At 49.0% G+C, this 13,835-nt stretch overlaps 1 protein-coding gene and 1 pseudogene across 3 annotated transcripts in view; both read left to right on the top strand.

The window, feature by feature from the left end:
• Positions 1 to 3,751: 3,751 nt before the first annotated feature.
• Positions 3,752 to 4,669, top strand: LOC103255782 (annotated as a pseudogene). 2 transcript variants are annotated; one of them, XR_002481706.1, is made up of 2 exons: positions 3,752 to 3,785; positions 3,830 to 4,669. The product of XR_002481706.1 is annotated as a protein Hikeshi pseudogene, transcript variant X2 (transcript). The 2 variants fall into 2 exon arrangements; XR_504042.2 differs by having other exon boundaries at positions 3,758 to 4,669.
• An 8,029-nt stretch (positions 4,670 to 12,698) lies between these two features.
• SLC48A1 (solute carrier family 48 member 1) overlaps positions 12,699 to 13,835 on the top strand; it is a 9,338-nt gene continuing 8,201 nt past the window's right edge. The window contains exon 1 of the mRNA XM_008053733.2: positions 12,699 to 12,724. The gene's annotated coding sequence lies outside the window, so the exon portion shown is untranslated. The remainder of the gene's footprint in view (positions 12,725 to 13,835) is intronic.

Here is a 13,835-nt window from a genome sequence, read left to right as displayed (position 1 = left end):
TCCTGTTTCGGTTCAGGGTCTCAACAGTCCCGGGGAAGGATTGGGCAGCTTTCCCGTGGGGAATCCCGCTGCCTAGCCCCCCACTGTTGTGTTCCCAGACGCACGCTCCCTATCCCCCAACACACACACACCGGGAGCGGATGAGAAAACTGAGACTAGAGAGGAAGGATCGCGCTCCCGAGTGGATGGGGGGCTGGAGTTGCGGCCCCTGGAGGAGGCTGGCGCGGTGGCAAAGCTTCTAGGACAAAAGGGGGTTTGGAGGGCCGCGCCCCCTGGCGACCAGGCAGGTTGAGGCCGAACCTTGGGATTCCAGCGTCCTGCTATGCAGGCTCGGTACCGGACCCAGGCTTCCCTGAGCCTCAGTTTCCACTCCTGTGCATGTGGCCCAGCGCCGCCCTCTTCACCCCATTCCTGTTTTCCGCGAGGGTGGAGAGACAGTGGCCCCGGGACAGCGAGTCGCGTGGCGTCCGGTGATTGCTCAAGACGATAATGAGGGTTTGGAAGGAGGCGCATACTCCGCCCCCAGCTTTCTAGGACTCACTCGGTTTTACCCCTTCTCCTCCCCTTTCCATTTGCTGGTGAGCCTCTCTGGACGGAAGAAACATCTCTGACAAACCTCTACCTCCTCCTTTGGGATCCTGAGCCCCATCCTCCACCGATGATTATTTTATTGAAGGAGGAGGAGGAATGTTAATTGTGTTTAAAAATCTCAATTTTAATGTGTATGTGTATAAAATTTTCCCCCAGGGGCTTATTAAAATGCAAGTTCTATCCCCCTAAATTCAGATGCAATCCTATTGACATAAAATGGAAAAAAATCTGTATTTTGAACAAACACCCCAGGTCATCTGCTGTGTCTACACTTTGAGAACCCCTGGTAGAGTCTTAAATGGCTCTCCAGGGAAGGAGAGGAGCCTGAGAATGAATTTCACCTCTAGCTCAAACGGGTCCACCCAAGTTCTGGTAAGTTGGAAGAAGAAAGAACACCTTGGATGCTGGCAGGAAAGGATGACAGGCTGGGAGTCACAGGTATGCATCAGGAAGAGTTAGGGCTGGTGGATTCGTGAGTTTCAGATTGCTGAGGCCAGTGGCCTGGCCTAGACATCCTTGCAGAAGTTCCTGAGACTTATGGGGGAAGGGGTCCCCTGTTTTTTATTCCTGCAGCACCTACTTTGAGCAGGTAGAAGATAAGCTAGGAGTGAGGCAGGGCACCTACTTACTTGCAGACCTTTCAGCAGAGTCACAAAAGCTCATTACCGACCCTGTTCCAAGTGCTTTTTTTCACAATCCTACAAGGTAGGTACTACTGTTATCCCCATTTTACAGATGGGGAAACTGAAGCTCAGGGAATAAAGTAACTTGCCAGGGTCACACAGCTAGTGGATAGTGGAGTTGGGGCTTGAATCCAGGCTGTCTGCCTCCACTTATCCCCGTGCTATACTACATATACTCTGCATGTATTCTATGCCTAAGGAAAGGGAAGCGGAGTGTGTATGTGGCAGAGTGTGGGAGAGCTTCAGGGGGCAAGGATCCGAAGAAAGTCATTCAAATAGGTGGAAATGAAAATGTTCCAAACCCACTCTCCCCCAATCTATGTTCCCTTTCAACACTACTCTTGCCTTTTTTGTTTCCTTCTCTTTCTTATTTCCCCTCTTCCCACTCCATCAATAAGAAGGTGGCCTGGGGTGGTCACCTGTTCACTGGTACCCTGGGAGGATCGTAGGGGTTGGAACCCCCACTTGTCCCACTTCTATTGCTATCAGGCAAGGCCCCACCCTCTCACCAAGGAAGATGATGGGGCAGGTTTTTCCCTTCTCAGGGTTCCTGGATGGGTTCTGGCCAGTAGAAGTACTGCTTAGTAGATATTTGATCCAGGCTGTGGCCTTGGAGGGAGCAAGGGACTGGAAGTATGTCTGACAAAGACATGGTGAGTCATCTTGGGGACAATCATGTCATGTCCTGGTGCAGCCTCCACCCTCCTCTGGCTGTTATTTAGATGCCTAGTAGGTGTGTTAGGACAGAATAAATAATAATCACAATAACCAACATGCACCAGGCCTTGTTTTTGATACTTTATATATATTCACCATTTAATTGTTGAATGTTATATACATTCACTGATTATTATTGTTGTCCCATTTTACAGAAGAGGGAGCTGAGTCATGAAGAGGCTAAATGACTTGCCCAGGGTCCCATATTGGGAAGTGGTGGGGCAGTGAGCAATTCTCCCAGGTGATTTCAAGTTTATATGCTTTTACCACTAGCAGTCCTGCCTCTCAAACACTCTGACAGCTCCCACAGCAGGGGAAAAGCCCTACACCTGTGTGTGGTTGAAGGCAGCTGAACAGCAGGCCCCCTTGACACCCTCCACCCACTATGAGCTCCCACCAGGTCATGAGCTTCCTCGAACCCTCCCCTCTCCCTTCAGGGAGGTGGCAGAGGCTCTTACAAAGAGTCAAGGAGGGTGGTATGGGTGAGAAGGGCTTCTTGGACCCGGCTGTGACTCTGGGCTGTATTTTTGCCACCAGCTCTTTGCTGAGTTCTGTGCAGGTGAGCCCATCTGTAGCTTCCTGGATTGCCACAGGAACCTCACACTCTGTGTGTCCAAAACTCCCTTCCTAGCCCAGGGTGCCCCTCTTCCTGCCTTGACTCTCTTAAGAGCTCCCAGAGCTCCACCACTGCCTAAGCAAGGTATCTGATCCACCAGATCCCTCCTTCTCCCATGTCCAATCAGATGTCAGGTCTGGTTGATTCAACCAGTGAAGCATCTCCTGCGTCTCTCCTTTATACCCCATCCCCACTGCAACTGCTGTAACCTAGCAGTGGTCTCTTCTGGTACTTACTGTGTGCAGCAAACTTTGTTAGTCACTTTATATATATATATATATTTAACCCTCAGAACAATTCCTATTTGCAAGTGAGGAAACTGAGTCACAAAGAAGTAACTTGCCCAAAGTCACACAGCTAGTAAATCGTACAACCAGACTCAACCAGTCTAGCTGCAGAGTCCATATTCTTTTTTATTTTTTTAAATTTTTTTTTAGAGATATGGTCCCCTCTGTCACTCAGGCTAGAGTACAGTGGTACAATTATAGCTCACTGCAGCCTCAAACTCCTGGACTCAAGCAATCCTCCCACCTCAGCCTCCCAAGTAGTTTGGACTACAGGTACATGCCACCATGCCTAGCTAATTTATACAAAAATTTGTTTTTGTAGAGACAAGGTCTCACTATGTTGCCCAGACTATTCTCAAACTCTGGCCTCAAGCAGTCTTCCTGCGTTGGCCTCTTAGAATGCTGGGATTACAGGCATGAGCCACCAAGTCTGGCTCCCAGAGTCCATTTTTTTTTTTTTTTTTGAGTTGGTGTCTCACTCTGTTGCCCAGGCTGGAGTGTAGTGGCTCGCTGCTCATGGCCACTGCAGCCTCGATCTGCTTGGCTCAGGTGATCCTTCCGCCTCAGCCTTCCAAGTAGCCGGAACTACAGGTGCACACTACCATGTCAGCTAATTTTTAAATTTATTGTAGAAACAAGGTCTCACCATGTTGCCCAGGCTCATCTCGAGCCCACGGGTTCAGGCAATCCTCTCATCTCGGCCTCCCAAAATGTTGGGATTATAGGCTTGAGCCACCGTGCCCAGAGTCCATATTTTTAACCACTACTGTATTCTCCTATCCCCTGCCCCTGATCACTACTTTCAACCTTGCCTCATTCAGTCCTTCCTGTAAAATGCCACAAGAATCTTCAAAGAGGTCGCTGGCCTCAGGTCCCTGGCACCTAAACGGAGCTGCTGCCACCGCCGCCATGTTTGGCTGCTTGGTGGTGGGGAGGATGGTGCAAACAGCTGCACAGCAAGTGGCAGCTGTTTTTGACTTGCCTGATTATGAAAGTATCAACCATGTTGTGGTTTTTATGCTGGGAACAGTCCCATTTCCTGAGGGAATGGGAGGATCTGTCTACTTTTCCTATCCTGATTCAAATGGAATACCTGTATGGCAACTCCTAGGATTTGTCATGAGTGGAAAAACAAGTGCCATCTTCAAAATTTCAGGTCTTAAATCTGGAGAAGGAAGCCAGCATCCTTTTGGAGCCATGAATATTGTCCAAACTCCATCTGTTGCTCAGATTGGAATTTCAGTGGAATTATTGGACAGTCTGGTTCAGCAGACTCCTGTAGGCAGTGCTGCTGTATCTTCAGTTGACTCATTCACTCAGTTCACACAAAATATGTTGGACAACTTCTACAATTTTGCTTCATTGTTTGCTATCTCTCAGGCCCAGATGACACCAAACCCATCTGAAATGTTCATTCCAGCAAATGTGGTTTTGAAATGGGATGAAAACTTTCAAAGACGACTAGCACAGAACCCTCTCTTTTGGAAAACATAATTTGAATAAAATAATTTGTAATGGATTCTGAAATTTGTCATGTTTTGAAGATAAATGACTCCATTTAAAAGCATGAAGTCAAAAGAATCATGAAACCCAAGTTTAAAAACTGCTTAGTGTGTGGAGCTTAATTAAAATCTTTATACAAAATTAAAACCATTGAAAAATGAAAATATGGTCAATCATCAATGACTTTCCCCTCCTTAAGCTTTAAATACTTTGAAACCATTTTGTTTTGGCTATTCACTTTTTTCTTAAAAATAAACCTTATTCATGACAAAAAAAATCTTCAAAGAATCCTTCATTCACTCAACAGCATTTACTGGAGGTGCCAGAACTCTGCTATAAACTGGAGACCTGAAACTGAGTAGCAGATACTGGCCCAAAGCTTCAGGGCCATATAGCTTAATGAGATTATCTTTCATCTCCCCAACTCACTAATCTGGTGGGCTCTCCCTGCCCAGCACAGTGTCTGGCATAAAGTAGGTGGAAACAAAATAAATGGGAATCACAGAATGTCATCTGGTGCCTGCTATGGGCCTAGACCCTGGACAGAATGCAAGGGAGAGGAACCAGTTTCCCATTGTCAAGGCCTCTCATTCCATCTCTCTCCCTCCTTGCTGCTTCCTTGTCTCCTACTCATTTCTCCTCCGTCCTGTGCTGTCAACTTTGTTCACAGGGCTCAGCCATGATATTTGAGCGTGACCGGTGGTATAGAGAGTGGGGAGTAAGAACACTTCCTAATAGGCCTCCCGTGGGACTGCAGAGAAGGGCCAACTTGGAGGCCAACTCTGAGATGCAGCAGTAGGGGATGTGAGGCTGTGCCAGGACCTTGACTCATAGCTGGCCTTCCCCTAGCACCCCTAAGGGTCTACATTGGCCATGGTTGGTCAACAGTGGGGAGAGATTGAGAAGGGAGCCCAGGTGCCTCATCTGGACACTATCTCCTGACTGTGCATGGTTTAAAGCCCTCTGACTCTTGCCCAGGCTCCTTTGCCCAAGGGCGGTTCTAGTTCAGTTCCCCCATCTCTGCTACTGCCCATTCCTGGGGTGGGGGCAGAGGCAGGGAGCTGGAACATTGATGGGCACCAAGCCAAAGCTTCCTAGGACTAACAGGTCACAGCCAGTCACTCATAAACCACTTATGACAGTGATGGGACACAGGAGGGATGGGCTCCTGCCTCCTCTAGGAGGGGGAGGAGGGCAAGCCAGGCTCACAACCAGGGCTGGAGACCTGCAGGAAGTTGCAGAGGCAAGAGCATTTTTTTCCTGGAGGCACATTCTTCTAGTGGGTGCTCAAGCCACCCGTGCATGATAGGGGCAAGGAAACAATCACCAAACAGACCTCTGGTGGTGATGCTGGTGGTCGGAGGGTGGGGAGAGGGTGGCTGGGAGGGTAAGAGAGAAGATGCCCCCAAAGGGAGGGGTGCAGCCTGCCTCTTAGGTAAACTTGGTATTACAAGAACATGCAGAAATGAGTGGCTGTTTCCCAACCCCCAACTTCTGCTTCTCAAAGAGCGTGTGTGTGTGTGTGTGTGTGTGTGTGTGTGTGTGTGTGTGTGTGTGTTTCCCAGGAGACACTACATCTGACCTTGAGTGATTGGTGTTCTGACATGGCTGCTCCATTCCAGTTGTGGCCACTTTCTCTCAGGCTCCCGTCTTCCCCTCACCCCTGTTCCTCTGTCCCGAGGCTGGCCACCCTCCCTACCTACCACCTCTTCCCCACTTCCCTCTTCCCAAGGTCCCAGGCTTCCCAAAACCCTTGTCTTCAGTGTTCCCATCTTCTGATCATCCTGGGTTCTTGGCCTCTGTCCAGGACTCAAACCCTATGCCCACTTTGCCCTCTGGTTTCAAAGACTTGGCAGGGCAACTGCAGGACCCTGAGGGAGGGGTCCCGGAAGGACCGTGGCCCCTGCTCATGAGATGCCCAGTTCCGTCTCCCAGGCCTGGTCATTTAGGCAGGATCCAGAGCACTGACTGGCAGGGAAGGGGCTGTGGATAAGACCCCAATCCCTCCCCCAAATCCCACTCAGGAAATACTGGGGTCAGACAGGAAGATGAACGGTCCAAATACTTCCTGACAGCAGCTCCACTGCCCGTTTCCTCCCTCCAGAGAGAACCTGGCAAGGGATCAGGGGTGGATGTTAAGGTGAGGGTCCAGAGAGGGAAACAGGAAAGTGGAATCAGAGAAGGAAACCAGAAAAGTGGGGTCTGGAGAGGGAAACAGAAAAGTGGGAGAAAGTCTGCAATTCCACCTGAGAGATACAGACACAAGCCACCCCCTCAGCCTTGGCCCCAGGATGGAGAGGCAGTCCCAGGAAGCCCCTGCCCTTGACTTCCCACCCCAGGGGTGCAGGAGGTCCTTCCTGCTCCTCAACTTTGGCCTCTCCTTCTTCTCTAGGTGCTGTAACTCAGGGAGAAGTGGAGGCCTGGTCAGTGTGCACCACTTAAGCACACTGCAGGGCTAGTCTGAATCCTGATCTAATCTGCTTCAGTGCTCCCCAGACCCAGCCTCCTCGGCCTCACCAGAGGATGCCTGCTGGACCCAGGAGCCAGGCAAAGTGGCAGCTTCTCGCCTGGTACTGCTTCCAGCCTGGCAATCCTCCCCACACTGGGCCCAGCCTGTGTCAGGCTTATCCCTGCGGGGTCCCATTTCCCTGCCACACGCAGGGTACTCGCCACGGTGAGATTAAAGAATTGCATAACTGTTTTGTGATTCCTCCTCTAGGAGAAGGTAAGTGCCAGAGGGTGGGAACTGTCTCTGATTTGCTCTGCAGCCTTGCATGGTCAGTGCCATGTACATAGAAGGCCCTCAGGAATGGTTTCCTGTGCTAAACAGTAAATGGATTTCCTCCGTCTCCTGCCACGGGTCCTCTCACCTCCTTCATGGCTTCCCCAGATCTGACTTTCCTCCCAGGACCTGTCCACCCAGTTCTTGACCAATCACCATTACTCCCACGACTTCAGTCCTTCACTTGTCTACCCCCTCTCCCTTCTAGAAAGTGCCATCAGATGTGGCTACTCGAGCCTCTCCAGGGTGCCATTCTTGACTTAGCACGGGTGACCGTCTTATTTCTTGTCCTTTACTTCACCTGGCACTCATGCAGTTGGACAGAGGGGACCTACATGCATTCATGAAGGTTCTGTGGTAACTTTCTCATTCAACAAGCCCATCCCCAAATTCAAATCTAAAGGTCAAATATTGATTAACCCTGCACCAGGCTCTGCCCTTGGGAAAGAGTTAATGCCCTCCCCTCCTGCCCCAAGCCTTATTGTTTGCTCACTCCTCACAGTGCTGTAATCTGCCTTTCTCTATCCCCCTGCAGCTCCCAAGGAGTCACCCAAGTGAATCAGGACCATTTGTCCCCAGCCTCAAGTCCCTGTTGAGGTGAACTGCTGACTTTACCCACTGTGTCCTCCCCATCCAACAATAACCCCCTCAGTATGAAAGGAGAGAATCAGAGCAGGCTACCTGTGATTGGGGCTTCAGGTCAGGAGGTGGAGGTCCCCAGAGAACACCAGGAGAGGTGAATAGGCCTAGGCCCTGGCTACCAAATGCTGCTCTCCCTGGACTTCTGTGACTGTGTCTCCCTCCCCACCCTTAATGCAGCCTCTGGTCCTGCCTCTGATGCTCTTCTAGCTGGTGAGCGCAAAGACCTCTTGCTTCCGCTAAGCATCTTCTCACTTGCCAGGCTACCTTCTGCACAAACCTCTAGGCTGTCAATGGGCAGGCAGAGGAAGTGAGGTCTCAGCCAGAACCCAGACTCCGAGTAGTTTCATTTTGACCTTGAGAACTGAGGCGATCCTCTTCTAGGGGCAGAAGGCAGCCCCTGCCCTGGGGAGCAGCATTCCAGGCCCAAGGTGAACCCTGGATCTGAGTCTTTCCTGCAGTGAATGTGTGGTGAGGGGGCAGCCTCTCTCTGCAGCCAACCACCTGCTGCTCCCCTCTAAGACAGTCCTTTCTGTTCTGTGGTCTGCAAGCTCCAACTCAAGAAGACAAAGCTGCAGGGGGTGACCTGAGTCGGGTGGGGAGGGGAAAGGAATCCACCTCTGAGTCAGGCACAGCCTTGGGCTGCCATAGCCTGGGTCCTTAACTTTGAACTCCATGAGAGCAGGGGTGGGCAAGGAGACCATGTAGGATCTGAGGAGAATCTGGTGGAACTCACCACCTAAATTCATTCACACAAGACTAACCTAGTCTGCAAAGCTGAGCCTGAAGGTCCAAGGTTGGAGAAGGCTGCCCCCTGGAGCCAGGATCAAATAATTCTTATGGACATGCAGCCATTTTTTATTTACGGCATGAATATTTACTGAGTTCTTACCTAGACACCTGGTACCAGGTACTGGGAATACAAGAGCGATCGAGTCAGGCAATAGAGTCACTAACCATAATGTTTTTCCCTCAAGTGAAGGGTTTTCTGAGACATGGGACTTGAAAAGTCCCAGGAAAATCAGGAAGCCCCTCTTCTCCTGGAGGATTTATTCCAATGGGGACTACAGGAGTGGGATGGAAAGGATAAATACATAAGACAGTTTCATGTGTGGTAAATGCTGTGGAGGAAATAAAACAGGGTGAGGTATCCTCTGAGGAGGTCACATTTGAGCTGAGGCTTGAATGATCAGTCTTAGCACTCAGGGACCAGGCACAAAGACCCTGGGGCAGGAACAAGTGTGGCATGTTTAGGAAGCCACAGGAAGGCCAGTGTGCCTGAAGTGAAATGAGCAGGGGTTTGTGAGGCAGGTTAGAGTTGGCAAGACCCTATGAATTTACTCTAAGAGCTTGGGAGGCTATTGGAAGGATTGAAGCAGGGGAGTACCATGTTCTGTTTTGTTTGTTTTTTAGAGCCAGGGTCTTGCTATGTTGCCCCAGGCTGGTCTTGAACTCCTGGGCTCAAGCGATCCTCCTGCCTTGGCCTCCCAAGTATTGAGATTACAGGAGGGAACCACTGCACATAGCTGTTTGTTATTTTTAAAAGATCCCTCCAACTGCTGGATAGAGAGTGGATGAACAGAGGAGGGCAAGTCAGGTGGCTGCTGCAGGTGGGCAGGTGGTGATGATGGTGGCTGGACTAGTGACAGTGGAGATGAAGAGAGAGGGCAGGTCCACTGTGTTTTGTAATAAATTGAACTTAGGGGATGGGAAAGGGAGAACTCAGAGATGACCCCTAGGTTTGGTTCTGAGCAACAGTAAACAAGGACATGCCCCAGGGGCAGCAGAGGTCCCTCTGCATGGGAATTAAGAAGAAGAGAAGAGGAAGCCCTGACAAGTTCAATAAACTTAATCATCTGGAAGATGGCTTAGTGGGTGTATCCTTGACATAGCATGGTGGCAGAAGATATGTCTGGAATGTGCCTTTTGGGAGGGAGCGAGGCAGAATTTCTTAGGAGGGAGGGTGTCTACAGATGGGAGTTGGAAATCTGCCTTAGTATTGGTGGGGCCTAGTTGAAAAGAGACTTCAGAGCAATCGATGGTTCAGATAGGTTGTCTGTATAGGACTGTCTAGATGACCTGGAATGGAATGAGGGCTGGTGTATTAGGATAATAAGGTTAGCTGTAACAAACAACCCTGAAACCTCAGTGGTGAAGCTGGGGCTCTGACCCTATTTGAGTCCAGTGCCCTTCAAGAAGTCAGATTGCTTCCACAATTTAAAAACGTTTCGGCCTGTCCTCAGCCTTATACAACTTGGGGGCCCACTAATTATACTGTTGTATAATTAGTTTTCATTGTTTTCTTGTACAATTTTATGGTCCAGTTCAGCGAGGGTCTGGGGTGTGGTGGCGGCTCGGCTCCATCCATTCACTCAAGGCTTCAGGCTCTTTCCATCATGTGGTGCTGCTGACTTCAACATATGGCCTCTAAAGCCATCACACAACAGAAAGAGGGAAGGCAGCACGTATTGGAGATTTTTATGCATCTAGCCTTGAAAGGGCACACAGGTTTCTGCTTTCATTCAGTTGCTCAGAACATGATCTCATGGCATCAGATTAACTGGAAGGAGGCTGGGACATGTAGTTCAGATTTAGGAGGTCACGTGCCCATGCCCGGAAGAAGAGACACACAGGTATGAGTGAACAATAGTGGTCTCTGCCGCAGACAGGGAGAGTGGCTATCTTTCTTGTAGGGGACGCAATGGTGTCTGTCCTGGGTCGGGATGGGAGTGTACACTTTGAGAATACCTTGGAAAGAAAGCTGATGTGAGAAGATGTATACGCGTGGTGCACATACGTGTACTTTGCAGCTCCACAATCCTTCCATTCCTTGCCATTCTCATGGCCTTTCTCCAGATAAGATCTTTTTGGGGGGAGGTAGTTGGAGTTTTACTCTGTCACCCTCATGGCCACCCCAGCATCAACCTGCTGGTCTCTGGCGATCCTTCCACCTCAGCCTTCCAAGTAGCCAGAACTACAGGCACATGCTACCACACCTGGCTAATTTTTTGGTTTATTGTAGAGATGAGGTCTCACCACGTTGCCCACGCTGGTCACAAACCCACAGGCTCAGGCAATCCTCTCGCCTCAGCCTCCCAAAGTGCTGGGATTACAGTCTTGAGCCACTGCGCCCGACCTAGATAAGATCTTAATGATCTTGCACCTTAGCAATGAAATAACCTTGCGAATGCTTTGTCCTCTACACTTTTTCAAATCTAACCTGGGTATTACAGTCTAACTAATCTTCCTAAGACCTAGTTTATGTCATTCTATCCCTGTTCAATAATAATAATAACAGCTTCAACAATGGCAACAATAATTTGTTGGATGACTCTGTCGAGCACTTTAACTATAGTATCTCGGTGTTAAAACAAGCCTATGAGGTATCATCACCATTTCCTTTCTATAAATGGAGCAACAGAGGTCCCGAAAAGTTCTACCCGTGCTGGCCAGCATAGCAGCCGCTAGCCACATGCAGTTGTTAAAGTTAAAGGTAATTAAAATGATACTGGGTGCAGTGGTTCACATGTGTAGTCCCCGCACTTTGAGAGATCAAGGCAGGAGGATTGCTTGAGACCAGGATTTTGAGACCAGCCTGGGCAACATAGTGAGACCTTGTCTTTACAAAAGAATTAGCTAGGTGTGATTACACAGGTCTATAGTCCCACAGTAGCCCGTAGCCACTCAGGAGACTGAGGCAGAAGGATCACCTGAGCCCAGGAGGTCAAGGCTGCAATAAGCTGTGATAGTGCCACTGCACTCCAGCCTGGACAACAGAGTGAGACCCTAACTCAAAAAAAAGTTAACAAGGGTGCCTGAACGAAGCATATTTGTATACCTAACCCCTAACTGTATCCCACAATATCATAATAAAAATATTGATTATAAAAAATAAAATGTAATATAATAAAAATAATTTAAAAATTAAAAAGTTAATTAAAATGAAATACAATTAAAAATTCAGTGGCACAGTCACATTAGTCACATGACCAGTATCCAGTGGCCACCCATTGTGGAGAGGGTAGATACGGGTATTTCCATGAGGAGAGAAAGTCAATTATCAGTTGGACAGCTCCGAGTTAGGGGCGCCTGCCCCAGGTCACAGCACGTGGTAAAGCTGGGGCTCTGACCCCATCTGAGTCCAATGTCCTTCAAGAGCTCTGATTGCTTCCACAATTTAAAAACGTTTCAGCCTGACCTTAACCTTGTATAGCCTAGGCCCACACTACTGTTACATAATTAGTTTTCATTGTTTTCTTGCACAATCTCACTCTCCAGCACAACAAGTTTGCTCACTGCGCTCCAATACTCCTAATATGTCCACTCATAATATTTTTGCTCTCCTCCTTTCTGTCTGCCCAACTAATGAATTCCCACCTGACCTTTAGGCTTGAATAGCTTAAATACCTCTTGACTTAGTTCCCTCCTTCCATTCTCTCTGCCTCTGCCTGAACCAACCCTGAGGCCCCTCATCCTCTCTTACCATGCCTTCTGCTGCTACTAATTATACTTCCTGATGTTTGCTGGGTACCTACCATGTGTGAGGCACTCTTCTAAGCATGGATTCCTCATCACAGCACTGTTTTGTTTTTAAGTTGCGGGGTACAACTCAGTTAGGGATACAAATTGTCATTGTGTAGGTAAGATTTGGGCCTCACTTTGGTTCCCACTTCACCTGGCTTGAGACCAGGTGCCCTTATTGATGAGGTGTGCTCCCTCCTCCCTCCCCTATCACAACACTCTTTCTCACTGCTGTCCTTATTTTACAGACTCGGCAGCTAAAAAACCAGGAGGTGAAGTGCTTGTCCAATGGATCTCTCTACTCCTAGTCTTTCATGGCAGTTCACCCCTTCTCTATTACTCCTGCCATAGTTCTAAAATACAGAACTGTTACTTCCTTCCCCTGGCCCCATGGGGAGGGGGACAGTCTTCTTAGCAGAGCATGCGAGGCCCTTTGTGTTCAGAACCTTTCTAATATCAGAACATACCACTCCACCCTCAAACCCACAACTACGTCCAGCCACAAACTACTTCCAACTTCTCAAACCTGCCATATCGTTTCGTCCCTCTGGGCTGTCACACATGCTGTTCCCACTGCCTGAAGTGTTGTCCACCCCGGCCAGCTCTGAAGCCATCCATGGCAGTGCACACTGCCCCACAGAGCTTGTCCCCTCCTCTGTAGGACCAGCATTTACTCTACTAGCAGCTCCTCAAGGATGTCTGGGTGCTGAGCTCACAGCATTAAAAATCACTTATGAAAATATGCACTCCAAGATTCAACATTTAATAGGCAGGGTGGAGTTCATTGTGTTGGTTTTTTTTTATTATTATTATTATGATGTTTAAAGACGTTTCCAAGCAGGATACAGTGACTCATGCCTGTAATCCCAGCACTTTGGGAGGCCAAGGCGGGAGGATCACTTGAGGCCAGGAGTTTGAGACCAACCTGGGCAACACAGCAAGACCCCATCTCTATAAAAAAATTTTTTTAATCAACTGGGTGTGGTGGTGCGCGGCTTTAATCCTAGCTACTTGGGAGGTTAAGGAAGGAGAATGGCTTAAGCCTAGGAGTTCAAAGCTGCCGTGAGCTACTATCACTGCACCCCAGCCTGGGTGACAGAGCAAGACCCTATACCTCCCCCCAGAAAAGAAGCTCCTCCAGGATTATTCTGGAGTGAGGCAAATATGTTTTCCACTGGTTTACGTTACTTGTTTTGGCAATTAAGCATGTCCTGCCTAGATTCTTTGTATATAATTCCCTTTGTAGTAGTTTAATTCTTAACCTTCATTCACTCACACTTGTTTATTCACAAAACATTTATTAAAGGGTTATTATGGGTCGGGCTCGGTGGCTCAGCCTGTAATCCCAGCACTTTGGGAGGCCGAGGTGAGTGGATTGCCTGAGCCCGCGGGTTCGAGACCCGCCTGGGCAACTTGGTGAGCCCTCATCTCTACAATAAATCAAAAAAATCAGCCGGGCGTGGTAGCGCGCACCTGTAATTTCCGGCTACTCGGAA

The sequence above is a fragment of the Carlito syrichta genome, unplaced genomic scaffold (genome assembly GCF_000164805.1).
Source record: "Carlito syrichta isolate Samal-C Ts95f unplaced genomic scaffold, Tarsius_syrichta-2.0.1 Scaffold288413, whole genome shotgun sequence".
Taxonomy (NCBI): Eukaryota; Metazoa; Chordata; class Mammalia; order Primates; family Tarsiidae; genus Carlito; species Carlito syrichta.
This window is presented reverse-complemented; position numbering and strand designations above follow the sequence as displayed.